The sequence below is a fragment of the Amia ocellicauda genome, chromosome 8 (genome assembly GCF_036373705.1).
Source record: "Amia ocellicauda isolate fAmiCal2 chromosome 8, fAmiCal2.hap1, whole genome shotgun sequence".
Taxonomy (NCBI): Eukaryota; Metazoa; Chordata; class Actinopteri; order Amiiformes; family Amiidae; genus Amia; species Amia ocellicauda.
The window spans coordinates 7,996,546-8,014,857 of record NC_089857.1 but is presented as its reverse complement, the minus strand read 5'-3'; the positions used below and the strand labels follow the sequence as shown (position 1 = coordinate 8,014,857).

Below are 18,312 nucleotides of genomic sequence, written 5' to 3'. Positions count from 1 at the left end.
CCCCAGCTAACGCACAACGTTGCCACAATGTTGCCACAACGTGGCGTGTTAGCAGGGACTGTCTGCGGCGCACTGGTGTGTCCCGGGCTTTAGAGTAGAGAGACAGTTCAACTGTAAGTATGATCGGCAGAAACGGATATTGCCTTCCCTTTAAGTAGAGCGTCAGGGACAGCCTCCCTGGCTTACGGCCATACTAGCCTGAATACGCCCGATCTCGTCCGATCTCGGAAGCCAAGCAGGCTTGGGCCTGGTCAGTACTTGGATGGGAGACCGCCTGGGAATACCAGGTGCTGTAAGCTTTTGCACCTTTTACACACCAGAGGGCGACAAATCACGAGTTTTAACTTTGGATACACACAATTTCATCATTATTTCAGGTTTTACTTCCCCAAATACACAGGCATACAATAGATCTTGTTCTCCAACGTAAACGGTCCCTAGTAACTAGGGTACATTCGTCAATAAATTGAGCATCATGGCTAGAAGTGACTAAATGTTGCCTAATCTTTCTCATCGAGAAATGACACAATTACAGCAACACAAAAAGAACTCCACCGGACAAAGTTCAGTGCTCACAAGGAGCCTCATTCAACACACATGGTTCCATTCCAATTCATGCAAAGCACGAAAGTGTAAAACTTGGGAACATACTTGAGAGCAAAGATCACATTCAATCTCATTCAAGGCACGGATGTGAATGCATCGGGATGAATTTACTGAAATGATGCCTGCCCTCGAACTGTGATGATGGACTACCCGACTCGCCAATAATATTGGGTTCTGGTGTATTGAAATACAGGAGCTGCTGGATTTGTGTGTTTTCTTACCCCCTCACCATAGTTTGTCAAATGTTTAAACAACTGAACTTATATTCAAGGTTTGTTTCTCTTCATATGTTTTACTGGTTTACATTTGTCTCAGCAACCTGTTGAATGATTCTTCTGCTTTCAAAACAAAATGACAACAGGATGAATGCACACACTTGAAAATACAATACATGCAATGTTATGCATCATAGTGATGCAACCTCCTTTCAGTTTCATACTGCATGTCAATTGATATCCTTACTGAAATGCACACCTTCTCAAGATTGCGCTTGACTGGCGTGTCAGGCACTCAATTACAGCTGTTTTATCAAGACAATGTGATCGTTTTGTAAAATATAGTTCCGGTCTGGTGTGGCACCCCAGCTAATGCACAACGTTGCCACAACGTTGCCACAACGTGGCGTGTTAGCAGGGACTTTCTGCGACACGCTGGTATGTCCCGGGCTTTAGAGTAGAGAGACAGTTCAACTGTAAGTATGAACGGCAGAAACGGATATTGCCTTCCCTTTAAGTAGAGCGTCAGGGAAAGTCTCACTTGCTTACGGCCATACTAGCCTGAATACGCCCGATCTCGTCCGATCTCGGAAGCCAAGCAGGCTCGGGCCTGGTCAGTACTTGAATAGGAGACCGCCTGGGAATACCAGGTGCTTTAAGCTTTTGCACCTTTGACACACCAGAGGGTGACAAATCACGATTTTTAACTTTGGATACACACAATTTCATCATTATTTCAGATTTGACTTCCCCAAATACACAGGCATACAATACATTTTGTTCTCCAACGTAAACGGTCCCTAGTAACTAGGGTACATTCGTAAATAAATTGAGCATCATGGCTAGAAGTGACTAAATGTTGCCTAATCTTTCTCATCAAGAAATGACACAATTACAGCAACACAAAAAGGAACTCCACCGGACAAAGTTCAGTGCTCACAAGGAGCCTCATTCAACACACACGGTTCCATTCCCATTCATGCAAAGCACGAAAGTGTAAAACTTGGGAACATACTTGAGAGCAAAGATCACATTCAATCTCATTCAAGGCACGGATGTGAATGCAACGGGATGAAATTACTGAAATGATGCCTGCCCTCGAACTGTGATGATGGACTACCCGACTCGCCAATAATATTGGGTTCTGGTGTATTGAAATACAGGAGCTGCTGGATTTGTGTGTTTTCTTACCCCCTCACCATAGTTTGTCAAATGTTTAAACAACTGAACTTATATTCAAGGTTTGTTTCTCTTCATATGTTTTACTGGTTTACATTTGTCTCAGCAACCTGTTGAATGATTCTTCTGCTTTCAAAACAAAATGACAACAGGATGAATGCATACACTTGAAAATACAATACATGCAATGTTATGCATCATAGTGATGCAACCTCCTTTCAGTTTCATACTGCATGTCAATTGAAATCCTTACTGAAATGCACACCTTCTCAAGATTGCGCTTGACTGGCGTGTCAGGCACTCAATTACAGCTGTATTATCAAGACAATGTGTTCGTTTTGTAAAATATAGTTCCGGTCTGGTGTGGCACCCCAGCTAACGCACAACGTTGCCACAACGTTTCGTGTTAGCAGGGACTGTCTGCGGCGCGCTGGTGTGTCCCGGGCTTTAGAGTAGAGAGACAGTTCAACTGTAAGTATGAACGGCAGAAACGGATATTGCCTTCCCTTTAAGTAGAGCGTCAGGGACAGCCTCCCTGGCTTACGGCCATACTAGCCTGAATACGCCTGATCTCGTCCGATCTCGGAAGTTAAGCAGGCTCGGGCCTGGTCAGTACTTGGATGGGAGACTGCCTGGGAATACCAGGTGCTGTAAGCTTTTGCATCTTTTACACACCAGAGGGCGACAAATCACGAGTTTTAACTTTGGATACACGCAATTTCATCATTATTTCAGATTTGACTTCCCCAAATACACAGGCATACAATAGATCTTGTTCTCCAACGTAAACGGTCCCTAGTAACTAGGGTACATTCGTAAATAATTTGAGCATCATGGCTAGAATTGACTAAATGTTGCCTAATCTTTCTCATCAAGAAATGACACAATTACAGCAACACAAAAAGGAACTCCACCGGACAAAGTTCAGTGCTCACAAGGAGCCTCATTCAACACACACGGTTCCATTCCCATTCATGCAAAGTACGAAAGTGTAAAACTTGGGAACATACTTGAGAGCAAAGATCACATTCAATCTCATTCAAGGCACGGATGTGAATGCAACGGGATGAAATTACTGAAATGATGCCTGCCCTCGAACTGTGATGATGGACTACCCGACTCGCCAATAATATTGGGTTCTGGTGTATTGAAATACAGGAGCTGCTGGATTTGTGTGTTTTCTTACCCCCTCACCATAGTTTGTCAAATGTTTAAACAACTGAACTTATATTCAAGGTTTGTTTCTCTTCATATGTTTTACTGGTTTACATTTGTCTCAGCAACCTGTTGAATGATTCTTCTGCTTTCAAAACAAAATGACAACAGGATGAATGCACACACTTGAAAATACAATACATGCAATGTTATGCATCATAGTGATGCAACCTCCTTTCAGTTTCATACTGCATGTCAATTGAAATCCTTACTGAAATGCACACCTTCTCAAGATTGCGCTTGACTGGCGTGTCAGGCACTCAATTACAGCTGTATTATCAAGACAATGTGTTCGTTTTGTAAAATATAGTTCCGGTCTGGTGTGGCACCCCAGCTAACGCACAATGTTGCCACAACGTGGCGTGTTAGCAGGGACTGTCTGCGGCGCGCTGCTGTGTCCCGGGCTTTAGAGTAGAGAGACAGTTCAACTGCAAGTATGAACGGCAGAAACGGATATTTCCTTCCCTTTGAGTAGAGTGTCAGGGACAGCCTCCCTGACTTACGGCCATACTATCCTGAATATGCCCGATCTCGTCCGATCTCGGAAGCCAAGCAGGCTCGGGCCTGGTCAGTACTTGGATGGGAGACCGCCTGGGAATACCAGGTGCTGTAACCTCTTGCACCTTTTACACACCAGAGGGCGACAAATCACGAGTTTTAACTTTGGATACACACAATTTCATCATTATTTCAGATTTTACTTCCCCAAATACACAGGCATAAAATAGATCTTGTTCTCCAACGTAAACGGTCCCTAGTAACTAGCGTACATTCGTAAATAAATTGAGCATCATGGCTAGAAGTGACTAAATGTTGCCTAATCTTTCTCATCAAGAAATGACACAATTACAGCAACACAAAAAGGAACTCCACCGGACAAAATTCAGTGCTCACAAGGAGCCTCATTCAACACACTCGGTTCCATTCCCATTCATGCAAAGCACGAAAGTGTAAAACTTGGGAACATACTTGAGAGCAAAGATCACATTCAATCTCATTCAAGGCACGGATGTGAATGCAACGGGATGAAATTACTGAAATGATGCCTGCCCTCGAACTGTGATGATGGACTACCCGACTCGCCAATAATATTGGGTTCTGGTGTATTGAAATACAGGAGCTGCTGGATTTGTGTGTTTTCTTACCCCCTCACCATAGTTTGTCAAATGTTTAAACAACTGAACTTATATTCAAGGTTTGTTTCTCTTCATATGTTTTACTGGTTTACATTTGTCTCAGCAACCTGTTGAATGATTCATCTGCTTTCAAAACAAAATGACAACAGGATGAATGCACACACTTGAAAATACACTACATGCAATGTTATGCATCATAGTGATGCAACCTCCTTTCAGTTTCATACTGCATGTCAATTGAAATCCTTACTGAAATGCACACCTTCTCAAGATTGCGCTTGACTGGCGTGTCAGGCACTCAATTACAGCTGTTTTATCAAGACAATGTGTTCGTTTTGTAAAATATAGTTCCGGTCTGGTGTGGCACCCCAGCTAACGCACAACGTTGCCACAACGTTGCCACAACGTGGCGTGTTAGCAGGGACTGTCTGCGGCGCGCTGGTGTGTCCCGGGCTTTAGAGTAGAGAGACAGTTCAACTGTAAGTATGAGCGGCAGAAACGGATATTGCCTTCCCTTTAACTAGAGCGTCAGGGACACCCTCCCTGGCTTACGGCCATACTAGCCTGAATACGCCCGATCTCGTCCGATCTCGGAAGCTAAGCAGGCTCGGGCCTGGTCAGTACTTGGATGGGAGACCGCCTGGGAATACCAGGTGCTGTAAGCTTTTGCATCTTTTACACACCAGAGGGCGACAAATCACGAGTTTTAACTTTGGATACACGCAATTTCATCATTATTTCAGATTTGACTTCCCCAAATACACAGGCATACAATAGATCTTGTTCTCCAACGTAAACGGTCCCTAGTAACTAGGGTACATTCGTAAATAAATTGAGCATCATGGCTAGAAGTGACTAAATGTTGCCTAATCTTTCTCATCGAGAAATGACACAATTACAGCAACACAAAAAGGAACTCCACCGGACAAAGTTCAGTGCTCACAAGGAACCTCATTCAACACACACGGTTCCATTCCCATTCATGCAAAGCACGAAAGTGTAAAACTTGGGAACATACTTGAGAGCAAAGATCACATTCAATCTCATTCAAGGCACGGATGTGAATGCAACGGGATGAAATTACTGAAATGATGCCTGCCCTCGAACTGTGATGATGGACTACCCGACTCGCCAATAATATTGGGTTCTGGTGTATTGAAATACAGGAGCTGCTGGATTTGTGTGTTTTCTTACCCCCTCACCATAGTTTGTCAAATGTTTAAACAACTGAACTTATATTCAAGGTTTGTTTCTCTTCATATGTTTTACTGGTTTACATTTGTCTCAGCAACCTGTTGAATGATTCTTCTGCTTTCAAAACAAAATGACAACAGGATGAATGCACACACTTGAAAATACAATACATGCAATGTTATGCATCATAGTGATGCAACCTCCTTTCAGTTTCATACTGCATGTCAATTGAAATCCTTACTGAAATGCACACCTTCTCAAGATTGCGCTTGACTGGCGTGTCAGGCACTCAATTACAGCTGTATTATCAAGACAATGTGTTCGTTTTGTAAAATATAGTTCCGGTCTGGTGTGGCACCCCAGCTAACGCACAACGTTGCCACAACGTTTCGTGTTAGCAGGGACTGTCTGCGGCGCGCTGGTGTGTCCCGGACTTTAGAGTAGAGAGACAGTTCAACTGCAAGTATGAGCGGCAGAAACGGATATTGCCTTCCCTTTAAGTAGAGCGTCAGGGACACCCTCCCTGGCTTACGGCCATACTAGTCTGAATACGCACGATCTCGTCCAATCTCGGAAGCTAAGCAGGCTCAGGCCTGGACAGTACTTGGATGGGAGACCGCCTGGGAATACCAGGTGCTGTAAGCTTTTGCATCTTTTACACAACAGAGGGCGACAAATCACGAGTTTTAACTTTGGATACACGCAATTTCATCATTATTTCAGATTTGACTTCCCCAAATACACAGGCATACAATAGATCTTGTTCTCCAACGTAAACGGTCCCTAGTAACTAGGGTATATTCATAAATAAATTGAGCATCATGGCTAGAAGTGACTAAATGTTGCCTAATCTTTCTCATCGAGAAATGACACAATTACAGCAACACAAAAAGGAACTCCACCGGACAAAGTTCAGTGCTCACAAGGAGCCTCATTCAACACACACGGTTCCATTCCCATTCATGCAAAGCACGAAAGTGTAAAACTTGGGAACATACTTGAGAGCAAAGATCACATTCAATCTCATTCAAGGCACGGATGTGAATGCAACGGGATGAAATTACTGAAATGATGCCTGCCCTCGAACTGTGATGATGGACTACCCGACTCGCCAATAATATTGGGTTCTGGTGTATTGAAATACAGGAGCTGCTGGATTTGTGTGTTTTCTTACCCCCTCACCATAGTTTGTCAAATGTTTAAACAACTGAACTTATATTCAAGGTTTGTTTCTCTTCATATGTTTTACTGGTTTACATTTGTCTCAGCAACCTGTTGAATGATTCTTCTGCTTTCAAAACAAAATGACAACAGGATGAATGCACACACTTGAAAATACACTACATGCAATGTTATGCATCATAGTGATGCAACCTCCTTTCAGTTTCATACTGCATGTCAATTGAAATCCTTACTGAAATGCACACCTTCTCAAGATTGCGCTTGACTGGCGTGTCAGGCACTCAATTACAGCTGTTTTATCAAGACAATGTGTTCGTTTTGTAAAATATAGTTCCGGTCTGGTGTGGCACCCCAGCTAACGCACAACGTTGCCACAACGTTTCGTGTTAGCAGGGACTGTCTGCGGCGCGCTGGTGTGTCCCGGACTTTAGAGTAGAGAGACAGTTCAACTGCAAGTATGAGCGGCAGAAACGGATATTGCCTTCCCTTTAAGTAGAGCGTCAGGGACACCCTCCCTGGCTTACGGCCATACTAGTCTGAATACGCACGATCTCGTCCGATCTCGGAAGCTAAGCAGGCTCAGGCCTGGACAGTACTTGGATGGGAGACCTCCTGGGAATACCAGGTGCTGTAAGCTTTTGCATCTTTTACACAACAGAGGGCGACAAATCACGAGTTTTAACTTTGGATACACGCAATTTCATCATTATTTCAGATTTGACTTCCCCAAATACACAGGCATACAATAGATCTTGTTCTCCAACGTAAACGGTCCCTAGTAACTAGGGTATATTCATAAATAAATTGAGCATCATGGCTAGAAGTGACTAAATGTTGCCTAATCTTTCTCATCGAGAAATGACACAATTACAGCAACACAAAAAGGAACTCCACCGGACAAAGTTCAGTGCTCACAAGGAGCCTCATTCAACACACACGGTTCCATTCCCATTCATGCAAAGCACGAAAGTGTAAAACTTGGGAACATACTTGAGAGCAAAGATCACATTCAATCTCATTCAAGGCACGGATGTGAATGCAACGGGATGAAATTACTGAAATGATGCCTGCCCTCGAACTGTGATGATGGACTACCCGACTCGCCAATAATATTGGGTTCTGGTGTATTGAAATACAGGAGCTGCTGGATTTGTGTGTTTTCTTAACCCCTCACCATAGTTTGTCAAATGTTTAAACAACTGAACTTATATTCAAGGTTTGTTTCTCTTCATATGTTTTACTGGTTTACATTTGTCTCAGCAACCTGTTGAATGATTCTTCTGCTTTCAAAACAAAATGACAAAAGGATGAATGCACACACTTGAAAATACACTACATGCAATGTTATGCATCATAGTGATGCAACCTCCTTTCAGTTTCATACTGCATGTCAATTGAAATCCTTACTGAAATGCACACCTTCTCAAGATTGCGCTTGACTGGCGTGTCAGGCACTCAATTACAGCTGTTTTATCAAGACAATGTGTTCGTTTTGTAAAATATAGTTCCGGTCTGGTGTGACACCCCAGCTAACGCACAACGTTGCCACAACGTTGCCACAACGTGGCGTGTAAGAAGGGACTGTCTGCGGCGCGCTGGTGTGTCCCGGGCTTTAGAGTAGAGAGACAGTTCAACTGTAAGTATGAACGGCAGAAACGGATATTGCCTTCCCTTTAAGTAGAGCGTCAGGGACAGCCTCCCTGGCTTACGGCCATACTAGCCTGAATACGCCCGATCTCGTCCGATCTCGGAAGCCAAGCAGACTCGGGCCTGGTTAGTACTTGGATGGGCGACCGCCTGGGAATACCAGGTGCTGTAAGCTTTTGCACCTTTTACACACCAGAGGGCGACAAATCACGAGTTTTAACTTTGGATACACGCAATTTCATCATTATTTCAGATTTTACTTCCCCAAATACACAGGCATACAATAGATCTTGTTCTCCAACGTAAACGGTCCCTAGTAAATAGGGTACATTCGTCAATAAATTGAGCATCATGGCTAGAAGTGACTAAATGTTGCCTAATCTTTCTCATCAAGAAATGACACAATTACAGCAACAAAAAAGGAACTCCACCGGACAAAGTTCAGTGCTCACAAGGAGCATCATTCAACACACACGGTTCCATTCCCATTCATGCAAAGCACGAAAGTGTAAAACTTGGGAACATACTTGAGAACATACTTGAGAGCAAAGATCACATTCAATCTCATTCAAGGCACGGATGTGAATGCAACGGGATGAAATTACTGAAATGATGCCTGCCCTCGAACTGTGATGATGGACTACCCGACTCGCCAATAATATTGGGTTCTGGTGTATTGAAATACAGGAGCTGCTGGATTTGTGTGTTTTCTTACCCCCTCACCATAGTTTGTCAAATGTTTAAACAACTGAACTTATATTCAAGGTTTGTTTCTCTTCATATGTTTTACTGGTTTACATTTGTCTCAGCAACCTGTTGAATGATTCTTCTGCTTTCAAAAACAAATGACAACAGGATGAATGCACACACTTGAAAATACAATACATGCAATGTTATGCATCATAGTGATGCAACCTCCTTTCAGTTTCATACTGCATGTCAATTGAAATCCTTACTGAAATGCACACCTTCTCAAGATTGCGCTTGACTGGCGTGTCAGGCACTCAATTACAGCTGTATTATCAAGACAATGTGTTCGTTTTGTAAAATATAGTTCCGGTCTGGTGTGGCACCCCAGCTAACGCACAACGTTGCCACAACGTGGCGTGTTAGCAGGGACTATCTGCGGCGCGCTGGTGTGTCCCGGACTTTAGAATAGAGAGACAGTTCAACTGCAAGTATGAGCGGCAGAAACGGATATTGCCTTCCCTTTAAGTAGAGCGTCAGGGACAACCTCCCTGGCTTACGGCCATACTAGCCTGAATACGCCCGATCTCGTCCGATCTCGGAAGCTAAGCAGGCTCGGGCCTGGTCAGTACTTGGATGGGAGACCGCCTGGGAATACCAGGTGCTGTAAGCTTTTGCATCTTTTACACACCAGAGGGCGACAAATCACGAGTTTTAACTTTGGATACACGCAATTTCATCATTATTTCAGATTTGACTTCCCCAAATACACAGGCATACAATAGATCTTGTTCTCCAACGTAAACGGTCCCTAGTAACTAGGGTACATTCGTAAATAAATTGAGCATCATGGCTAGAAGTGACTAAATGTTGCCTAATCTTTCTCATCGAGAAATGACACATTTACAGCAACACAAAAAGGAACTCCACCGGACAAAGTTCAGTGCTCACAAGGAGCCTCATTCAACACACACGGTTCCATTCCCATTCATGCAAAGCACGAAAGTGTAAAACTTGGGAACATACTTGAGAGCAAAGATCACATTCAATCTCATTCAAGGCACGGATGTGAATGCAACGGGATGAAATTACTGAAATGATGCCTGCCCTCGAACTGTGATGATGGACTACCCGACTCGCCAATAATATTGGGTTCTGGTGTATTGAAATACAGGAGCTGCTGGATTTGTGTGTTTTCTTATTCCCTCACCATAGTTTGTCAAATGTTTAAACAACTGAACTTATATTCAAGGTTTGTTTCTCTTCATATGTTTTACTGGTTTACATTTGTCTCAGCAACCTGTTGAATGATTCTTCTGCTTTCAAAACAAAATGACAACAGGATGAATGCACACACTTGAAAATACAATACATGCAATGTTATGCATCATAGTGATGCAACCTCCTTTCAGTTTCATACAGCATGTCAATTAAAATCCTTACTGAAATGCACACCTTCTCAAGATTGCGCTTGACTGGCGTGTCAGGCACTCAATTACAGCTGTTTTATCAAGACAATGTGTTCGTTTTGTAATATATAGTTCCGGTCTGGTGTGGCACCCCAGCTAACGCACAACGTTGCCACAATGTTGCCACAACGTGGCGTGTTAGCAGGGACTGTCTGCGGCGCGCTGGTGTGTCCCGGGCTTTAGAGTAGAGAGACAGTTCAACTGTAAGTATGAACGGCAGAATCGGATATTGCCTTCCCTATAAGTAGAGCGTCAGGGACAGCCTCCCTGGCTTACGGCCATACTAGCCTGAATACGCCCGATCTCGTCCGATCTCGGAAGCTAAGCAGGCTCGGGCCTGGTCAGTACTTGGATGGGAGACCGCCTGGGAATACCAGGTGCTGTAAGCTTTTGCATCTTTTACACACCAGAGGGCGACAAATCACGAGTTTTAACTTTGGATACACGCAATTTCATCATTATTTCAGATTTGACTTCCCCAAATACACAGGCATACAATAGATCTTGTTCTCCAACGTAAACGGTCCCTAGTAACTATGGTACATTCGTAAATAAATTGAGCATCATGGCTAGAAGTGACTAAATGTTGCCTAATCTTTCTCATCGAGAAATGACACAATTACAGCAACACAAAAAGGAACTCCACCGGACAAAGTTCAGTGCTCACAAGGAGCCTCATTCAACACACACGGTTCCATTCCCATTCATGCAAAGCACGAAAGTGTAAAACTTGGGAACATACTTGAGAGCAAAGATCACATTCAATCTCATTCAAGGCACGGATGTGAATGCAACGGGATGAAATTACTGAAATGATGCCTGCCCTTGAACTGTGATGATGGACTACCCGACTCGCCAATAATATTGGGTTCCGGTGTATTGAAATACAGGAGCTGCTGGATTTGTGTGTTTTCTTACCCCCTCACCATAGTTTGTCAAATGTTTAAACAACTGAACTTATATTCAAGGTTTGTTTCTCTTCATATGTTTTACTGGTTTACATTTGTCTCAGCAACCTGTTGAATGATTCTTGTGCTTTCATAACAAAATGACAACAGGATGAATGCACACACTTGAAAATACAATACATGCAATGTTATGCATCATAGTGATGCAACCTCCTTTCAGTTTCATACTGCATGTCAATTGAAATCCTTACTGAAATGCACACCATCTCAAGATTGCGCTTGACTGGCAAGTCAGGCACTCAATTACAGCTGTTTTATCAAGACAATGTGTTCGTTTTGTAAAATATAGTTCCGGTCTGGTGTGGCACCCCAGCTAACGCACAACGTTGCCACAACGTTTCCACAACGTGGCGTGTTAGCAGGGACTGTCTGCGGCGCGCTGGTGTGTCCCGGGCTTTAGAGTAGAGAGACAGTTCAACTGTAAGTATGAACGGCAGAAACGGATATTGCCTTCCCTTTAAGTAGAGCGTCAGGGACAACCTCCCTGGCTTACGGAAAATACTAGCCTGAATACGCCCGATCTCGTCCGATCTCTGAAGCCAAGCAGGCTCGGGCCTGGTCAGTACTTGGATGGGAGACCGCCTGGGAATAGCAGGTGCTGTAAGCTTTTGCACCTTTTACACACCAGAGGGCGACAAATCACGAGTTTTAACTTTGGATACACACAATTTCATCATTATTTCAGATTTTACTTCCCCAAATACACAGGCATACAATAGATCTTGTTCTCCACCGTAAACGGTCCCTAGTAACTAGGGTACATTCGTAAATAAATTGAGCATCATGGCTAGAAGTGACTAAATGTTGCCTAATCTTTCTCATCGAGAAATGACACAATTACAGCAACACAAAAAGGATCTCCACCGGACAAAGTTCAGTGCTCACAAGGAGCCTCATTCAACACACACGGTTCCATTCCCATTCATGCAAAGCACGAAAGTGTAAAACTTGGGAACATACTTGAGAGCAAAGATCACATTCAATCTCATTCAAGGCACGGATGTGAATGCAACGGGATGAAATTACTGAAATGATGCCTGCCCTCGAACTGTGATGATGGACTAACCGACTCGCCAATAATATTGGGTTCTGGTGTATTGAAATACAGGAGCTGCTGGATTTGTGTGTTTTCTTACCCCCTCACCATAGTTTGTCAAATTTTTAAACAACTGAACTTATATTCAAGGTTTGTTTCTCTTCATATGTTTTACTGGTTTACATTTGTCTCAGCAACCTGTTGAATGATTCTTCTGCTTTCAAAACAAAATGACAACAGGATGAATGCACACACTTGAAAATACAATACATGCAATGTTATGCATCATAGTGATGCAACCTCCTTTCAGTTTCATACTGCATGTCAATTGAAATCCTTACTGAAATGCACACCTTCTCAAGATTGCGCTTGACTGGCGTGTCAGGCACTCAATTACAGCTGTATTATCAAGACAATGTGTTCGTTTTGTAAAATATAGTTCCGGTCTGGTGTGGCACCCCAGCTAACGCACAACGTTGCCACAACGTGGCGTGTTAGCAGGGACTATCTGCGGCGCGCTGGTGTGTCCCGGACTTTAGAATAGAGAGACAGTTCAACTGCAAGTATGAGCGGCAGAAACGGATATTGCCTTCCCTTTAAGTAGAGCGTCAGGGACAACCTCCCTGGCTTACGGCCATACTAGCCTGAATACGCCCGATCTTGTCCGATCTCGGAAGCTAAGCAGGCTCGGGCCTGGTCAGTACTTGGATGGGAGACCGTCTGGGAATACCAGGTGCTGTAAGCTTTTGCATCTTTTACACACCAGAGGGCGACAAATCACGAGTTTTAACTTTGGATACACGCAATTTCATCATTATTTCAGATTTGACTTCCCCAAATACACAGGCATACAATAGATCTTGTTCTCCAACGTAAACGGTCCCTAGTAACTAGGGTACATTCGTAAATAAATTGAGCATCATGGCTAGAAGTGACTAAATGTTGCCTAATCTTTCTCATCGAGAAATGACACATTTACAGCAACACAAAAAGGAACTCCACCGGACAAAGTTCAGTGCTCACAAGGAGCCTCATTCAACACACACGGTTCCATTCCCATTCATGCAAAGCACGAAAGTGTAAAACTTGGGAACATACTTGAGAGCAAAGATCACATTCAATCTCATTCAAGGCACGGATGTGAATGCAACGGGATGAAATTACTGAAATGATGCCTGCCCTCGAACTGTGATGATGGACTACCCGACTCGCCAATAATATTGGGTTCTGGTGTATTGAAATACAGGAGCTGCTGGATTTGTGTGTTTTCTTACCCCCTCACCATAGTTTGTCAAATGTTTAAACAACTGAACTTATATTCAAGGTTTGTTTCTCTTCATATGTTTTACTGGTTTACATTTGTCTCAGCAACCTGTTGAATGATTCTTCTGCTTTCAAAACAAAATGACAACAGGATGAATGCACACACTTGAAAATACAATACATGCAATGTTATGCATCATAGTGATGCAACCTCCTTTCAGTTTCATACTGCATGTCAATTGAAATCCTTACTGAAATGCACACCTTCTCAAGATTGCGCTTGACTGGCGTGTCAGGCACTCAATTACAGCTGTTTTATCAAGACAATGTGTTCGTTTTGTAATATATAGTTCCGGTCTGGTGTGGCACCCCAGCTAACGCACAACGTTGCCACAATGTTGCCACAATGTTGCCACAACGTGGCGTGTTAGCAGGGACTGGCTGCGGCGCGCTGGTGTGTCCCGGGCTTTAGAGTAGAGAGACAGTTCAACTGTAAGTATGAACGGCAGAAACGGATATTGCCTTCCCTTTAAGTAGAGCGTCAGGGACAGCCTCCCTGGCTTACGGCCATACTAGCCTGAATACGCCCGATCTCGTCCGATCTCGGAAGCCAAGCAGGCTCGGGCCTGGTCAGTACTTGGATGGGAGACCGCCTGGGAATACCAGGTGCTGTAAGCTTTTGCATCTTTTACACACCAGAGGGCGACAAATCACGAGTTTTAACTTTGGATACACGCAATTTCATAATTATTTCAGATTTGACTTCCCCAAATACACAGGCATACAATAGATCTTGTTCTCCAACGTAAACGGTCCCTAGTAACTAGGGTACATTCGTACATAAATTGAGCATCATGGCTAGAAGTGACTAAATGTTGCCTAATCTTTCTCATCGAGAAATGACACAATTACAGCAACACAAAAAGGAACTCCACCGGACAAAGTTCAGTGCTCACAAGGAGCCTCATTCAACACACACGGTTCCATTCCCATTCATGCAAAGCACGAAAGTGTAAAACTTGGGAACATACTTGAGAGCAAAGATCACATTCAATCTCATTCAAGGCACGGATGTGAATGCAACGGGATGAAATTACTGAAATGATGCCTGCCCTCGAACTGTGATGATGGACTACCCGACTCGCCAATAATATTGGGTTCTGGTGTATTGAAATACAGGAGCTGCTGGATTTGTGTGTTTTCTTACCCCCTCACCATAGTTTGTCAAATGTTTAAACAACTGAACTTATATTCAAGGTTTGTTTCTCTTCATATGTTTTACTGGTTTACATTTGTCTCAGCAACCTGTTGAATGATTCTTCTGCTTTCAAAGCAAAATGACAACAGGATGAATGCACACACTTGAAAATACAATACATGCAATGTTATGCATCATAGTGATGCAACCTCCTTTCAGTTTCATACTGCATGTCATTTGAAATCCTTACTGAAATGCACACCTTCTCAAGATTGCGCTTGACTGGCGTGTCAGGCACTCAATTACTGCTGTTTTATCAAGAGAATGTGTTCGTTTTGTAATATATAGTTCCGGTCTGGTGTGGCACCCCAGCTAACGCACAACGTTGCCACAATGTTGCCACAACGTGGCGTGTTAGCAGGGACTGTCTGCGGCGCGCTGGTGTGTCCCGGGCTTTAGAGTAGAGAGACAGTTCAACTGTAAGTATGAACGGCAGAAACGGATATTGCCTTCCCTTTAAGTAGAGCGTCAGGGACAGCCTTCCTGGCTTACGGCAATACTAGCCTGAATACGCCCGATCTCGTCCGATCTTGGAAGCTAAGCAGGCTCGTTCCTGGTCAGTACTTGGATGGGAGACCGCCTGGGAATACCAGGTGCTGTAATCTTTTGCATCTTTTACACACCAGAGGGCGACAAATCACGAGTTTTAACTTTGGATACACGCAATTTCATCATTATTTCAGATTTGACTTCCCCAAATACACAGTCATACAATAGATCTTGTTCTCCAACGTAAACGGTCCCTAGTAACTAGGGTACATTCGTAAATAAATTGAGCATCATGGCTAGAAGTGACTAAATGTTGCCTAATCTTTCTCATCGAGAAATGACACAATTACAGCAACACAAAAAGGAACTCCACTGGACAATGTTCAGTGCTCACAAGGAGCCTCATTCAACACACACGGTTCCATTCCCATTCATGCAAAGCACGAAAGTGTAAAACTTGGGAACATACTTGAGAGCAAAGATCACATTCAATCTCATTCAAGGCACGGATGTGAATGCAACGGGATGAAATTACTGAAATGATGCCTGCCCTCGAACTGTGATGATGGACTACCCGACTCGCCAATAATATTGGGTTCTGGTGTATTGAAATACAGGAGCTGCTGGATTTGTGTGTTTTCTTACCCCCTCACCATAGTTTGTCAAATGTTTAAACAACTGAACTTATATTCAAGGTTTGTTTCTCTTCATATGTTTTACTGGTTTACATTTGTCTCAGCAACCTGTTGAATGATTCTTCTGCTTTCAAAACAAAATGACAACAGGATGAATGCACACACTTGAAAATACAATACATGCAATGTTATGCATCATAGTGATGCAACCTCCTTTCAGTTTCATACTGCATGTCAATTGAAATCCTTACTGAAATGCACACCTTCTCAAAATTGCGCTTGACTGGCGTGTCAGGCACTCAATTACAGCTGTTTTATCAAGACAATGTGTTCGTTTTGTAATACATAGTTCCGGTCTGGTGTGGCACCCCAGCTAACGCACAACGTTGCCACAATGTTGCCACAACGTGACGTGTTAGCAGGGACTGTCTGCGGCGCGCTGGTGTGTCCCGGGCTTTAGAGTAGAGAGACAGTTCAACTGTAAGTATGAACGGCAGAAACGGATATTGCCTTCCCTTTAAGTAGAGCGTCAGGGACAGCCTCCCTGGCTTACGGCCATACTAGCCTGAATACGCCCGATCTCGTCCGATCTCGGAAGCCAAGCAGGCTCGGGCCTGGTCAGTACTTGGATGGGAGACCGCCTGGGAATACCAGGTGCTGTAAGCTTTTGCATCTTTTACACACCAGAGGGCGACAAATCACGAGTTTTAACTTTGGATACACGCAATTTCATCATTATTTCAGATTTGACTTCCCCAAATACACAGGCATACAATAGATCTTGTTCTCCAACGTAAACGGTCCCTAGTAACTAGGGTACATTCGTAAATAAATTGAGCATCATGGCTAGAAGTGACTAAATGTTGCCTAATCTTTCTCATCGAGAAATGACACAATTACAGCAACACAAAAAGGAACTCCACCGGACAAAGTTCAGTGCTCACAAGGAGCCTCATTCAACACACACGGTTCCATTCCCATTCATGCAAAGCACGAAAGTGTAAAACTTGGGAACATACTTGAGAGCAAAGATCACATTCAATCTCATTCAAGGCACGGATGTGAATGCAACGGGATGAAATTACTGAAATGATGCCTGCCCTCGAACTGTGATGATGGACTACCCGACTCGCCAATAATATTGGGTTCTGGTGTATTGAAATACAGGAGCTGCTGAATTTGTGTGTTTTCTTACCCCCTCACCATAGTTTGTCAAATGTTTAAACAACTGAACTTATATTCAAGGTTTGTTTCTCTTCATATGTTTTACTGGTTTACATTTGTCTCAGCAACCTGTTGAATGATTCTTCTGCTTTCAAAACAAAATGACAACAGGATGAATGCACACACTTGAAAATACAATACATGCAATGTTATGCATCATAGTGATGCAACCTCCTTTCAGTTTCATACTGCATGTCAATTGAAATCCTTTCTGAAATGCACACCTTCTCAAGATTGCGCTTGACTGGCGTGTCAGGCACTCAATTACAGCTGTTTTATCAAGACAATGTGTTCGTTTTGTAAAATATAGTTCCGGTCTGGTGTGGCACCCCAGCTAACGCACAACGTTGCCACAACGTTTCGTGTTAGCAGGGACTGTCTGCGGCGCGCTGGTGTGTCCCGGACTTTAGAGTAGAGAGACAGTTCAACTGCAAGTATGAGCGGCAGAAACGGATATTGCCTTCCCTTTAAGTAGAGCGTCAGGGATAGCCTCCCTGGCTTACGGCCATACTAGCCTGAATACGCCCGATCTCGTCCGATCTCGGAAGCTAAGCAGGCTCGGGCCTGATCAGTACTTGGATGGGAGACCGCCTGGGAATACCAGGTGCTGTAAGCTTTTGCATCTTTTACACACCAGAGGGCGACAAATCACGAGTTTTAACTTTGGATACACGCAATTTCATCATTATTTCAGATTTGACTTCCCCAAATACACAGGCATACAATAGATCTTGTTCTCCAACGTAAACGGTCCCTAGTAACTAGGGTACATTCGTAAATAAATTGAGCATCATGGCTAGAATTGACTAAATGTTGCCTAATCTTTCTCATCGAGAAATGACACAATTACAGCAACACAAAAAGGAACTCCACTGGTCAAAGTTCAGTGCTCACAAGGAGCCTCATTCA

The 18,312-nt window shown here is 43.5% G+C and overlaps 14 non-coding genes and 2 pseudogenes across 14 annotated transcripts; all 16 read left to right on the top strand.

Annotated features, from left to right (window-relative positions):
• Positions 1-180: 180 nt before the first annotated feature.
• Positions 181-299, top strand: LOC136755951 (5S ribosomal RNA). Its single transcript, XR_010818058.1, has one exon. It is a non-coding gene; the product is annotated as a 5S ribosomal RNA (ribosomal RNA).
• A 1,065-nt stretch (positions 300-1,364) lies between these two features.
• LOC136757490 (5S ribosomal RNA) lies at positions 1,365-1,483 on the top strand. The gene has a single exon (XR_010819507.1). It is a non-coding gene; the product is annotated as a 5S ribosomal RNA (ribosomal RNA).
• A 1,055-nt stretch (positions 1,484-2,538) lies between these two features.
• Positions 2,539-2,657, top strand: LOC136756654 (5S ribosomal RNA). The gene has a single exon (XR_010818722.1). It is a non-coding gene; the product is annotated as a 5S ribosomal RNA (ribosomal RNA).
• Positions 2,658-3,712: 1,055 nt separating this feature from the next.
• LOC136757633 (5S ribosomal RNA) lies at positions 3,713-3,831 on the top strand. Its single transcript, XR_010819578.1, has one exon. It is a non-coding gene; the product is annotated as a 5S ribosomal RNA (ribosomal RNA).
• Positions 3,832-4,897: 1,066 nt separating this feature from the next.
• Positions 4,898-5,016, top strand: LOC136757832 (5S ribosomal RNA). The gene has a single exon (XR_010819649.1). It is a non-coding gene; the product is annotated as a 5S ribosomal RNA (ribosomal RNA).
• A 1,055-nt stretch (positions 5,017-6,071) lies between these two features.
• On the top strand, positions 6,072-6,190 carry LOC136757388 (5S ribosomal RNA). Its single transcript, XR_010819416.1, has one exon. It is a non-coding gene; the product is annotated as a 5S ribosomal RNA (ribosomal RNA).
• Positions 6,191-7,245: 1,055 nt separating this feature from the next.
• LOC136756792 (5S ribosomal RNA) lies at positions 7,246-7,364 on the top strand. The gene has a single exon (XR_010818852.1). It is a non-coding gene; the product is annotated as a 5S ribosomal RNA (ribosomal RNA).
• Positions 7,365-8,430: 1,066 nt separating this feature from the next.
• Positions 8,431-8,549, top strand: LOC136756788 (5S ribosomal RNA). The gene has a single exon (XR_010818848.1). It is a non-coding gene; the product is annotated as a 5S ribosomal RNA (ribosomal RNA).
• Positions 8,550-9,615: 1,066 nt separating this feature from the next.
• Positions 9,616-9,734, top strand: LOC136757831 (5S ribosomal RNA). Its single transcript, XR_010819648.1, has one exon. It is a non-coding gene; the product is annotated as a 5S ribosomal RNA (ribosomal RNA).
• Positions 9,735-10,800: 1,066 nt separating this feature from the next.
• On the top strand, positions 10,801-10,919 carry LOC136757830 (5S ribosomal RNA). The gene has a single exon (XR_010819647.1). It is a non-coding gene; the product is annotated as a 5S ribosomal RNA (ribosomal RNA).
• Positions 10,920-11,985: 1,066 nt separating this feature from the next.
• On the top strand, positions 11,986-12,105 carry LOC136757725 (uncharacterized; annotated as a pseudogene).
• A 1,055-nt stretch (positions 12,106-13,160) lies between these two features.
• LOC136756856 (5S ribosomal RNA) lies at positions 13,161-13,279 on the top strand. Its single transcript, XR_010818912.1, has one exon. It is a non-coding gene; the product is annotated as a 5S ribosomal RNA (ribosomal RNA).
• Positions 13,280-14,356: 1,077 nt separating this feature from the next.
• On the top strand, positions 14,357-14,475 carry LOC136756148 (5S ribosomal RNA). The gene has a single exon (XR_010818250.1). It is a non-coding gene; the product is annotated as a 5S ribosomal RNA (ribosomal RNA).
• Positions 14,476-15,541: 1,066 nt separating this feature from the next.
• Positions 15,542-15,660, top strand: LOC136757638 (uncharacterized; annotated as a pseudogene).
• A 1,066-nt stretch (positions 15,661-16,726) lies between these two features.
• On the top strand, positions 16,727-16,845 carry LOC136756147 (5S ribosomal RNA). The gene has a single exon (XR_010818249.1). It is a non-coding gene; the product is annotated as a 5S ribosomal RNA (ribosomal RNA).
• Positions 16,846-17,900: 1,055 nt separating this feature from the next.
• Positions 17,901-18,019, top strand: LOC136755929 (5S ribosomal RNA). The gene has a single exon (XR_010818036.1). It is a non-coding gene; the product is annotated as a 5S ribosomal RNA (ribosomal RNA).
• Positions 18,020-18,312: the final 293 nt, after the last annotated feature.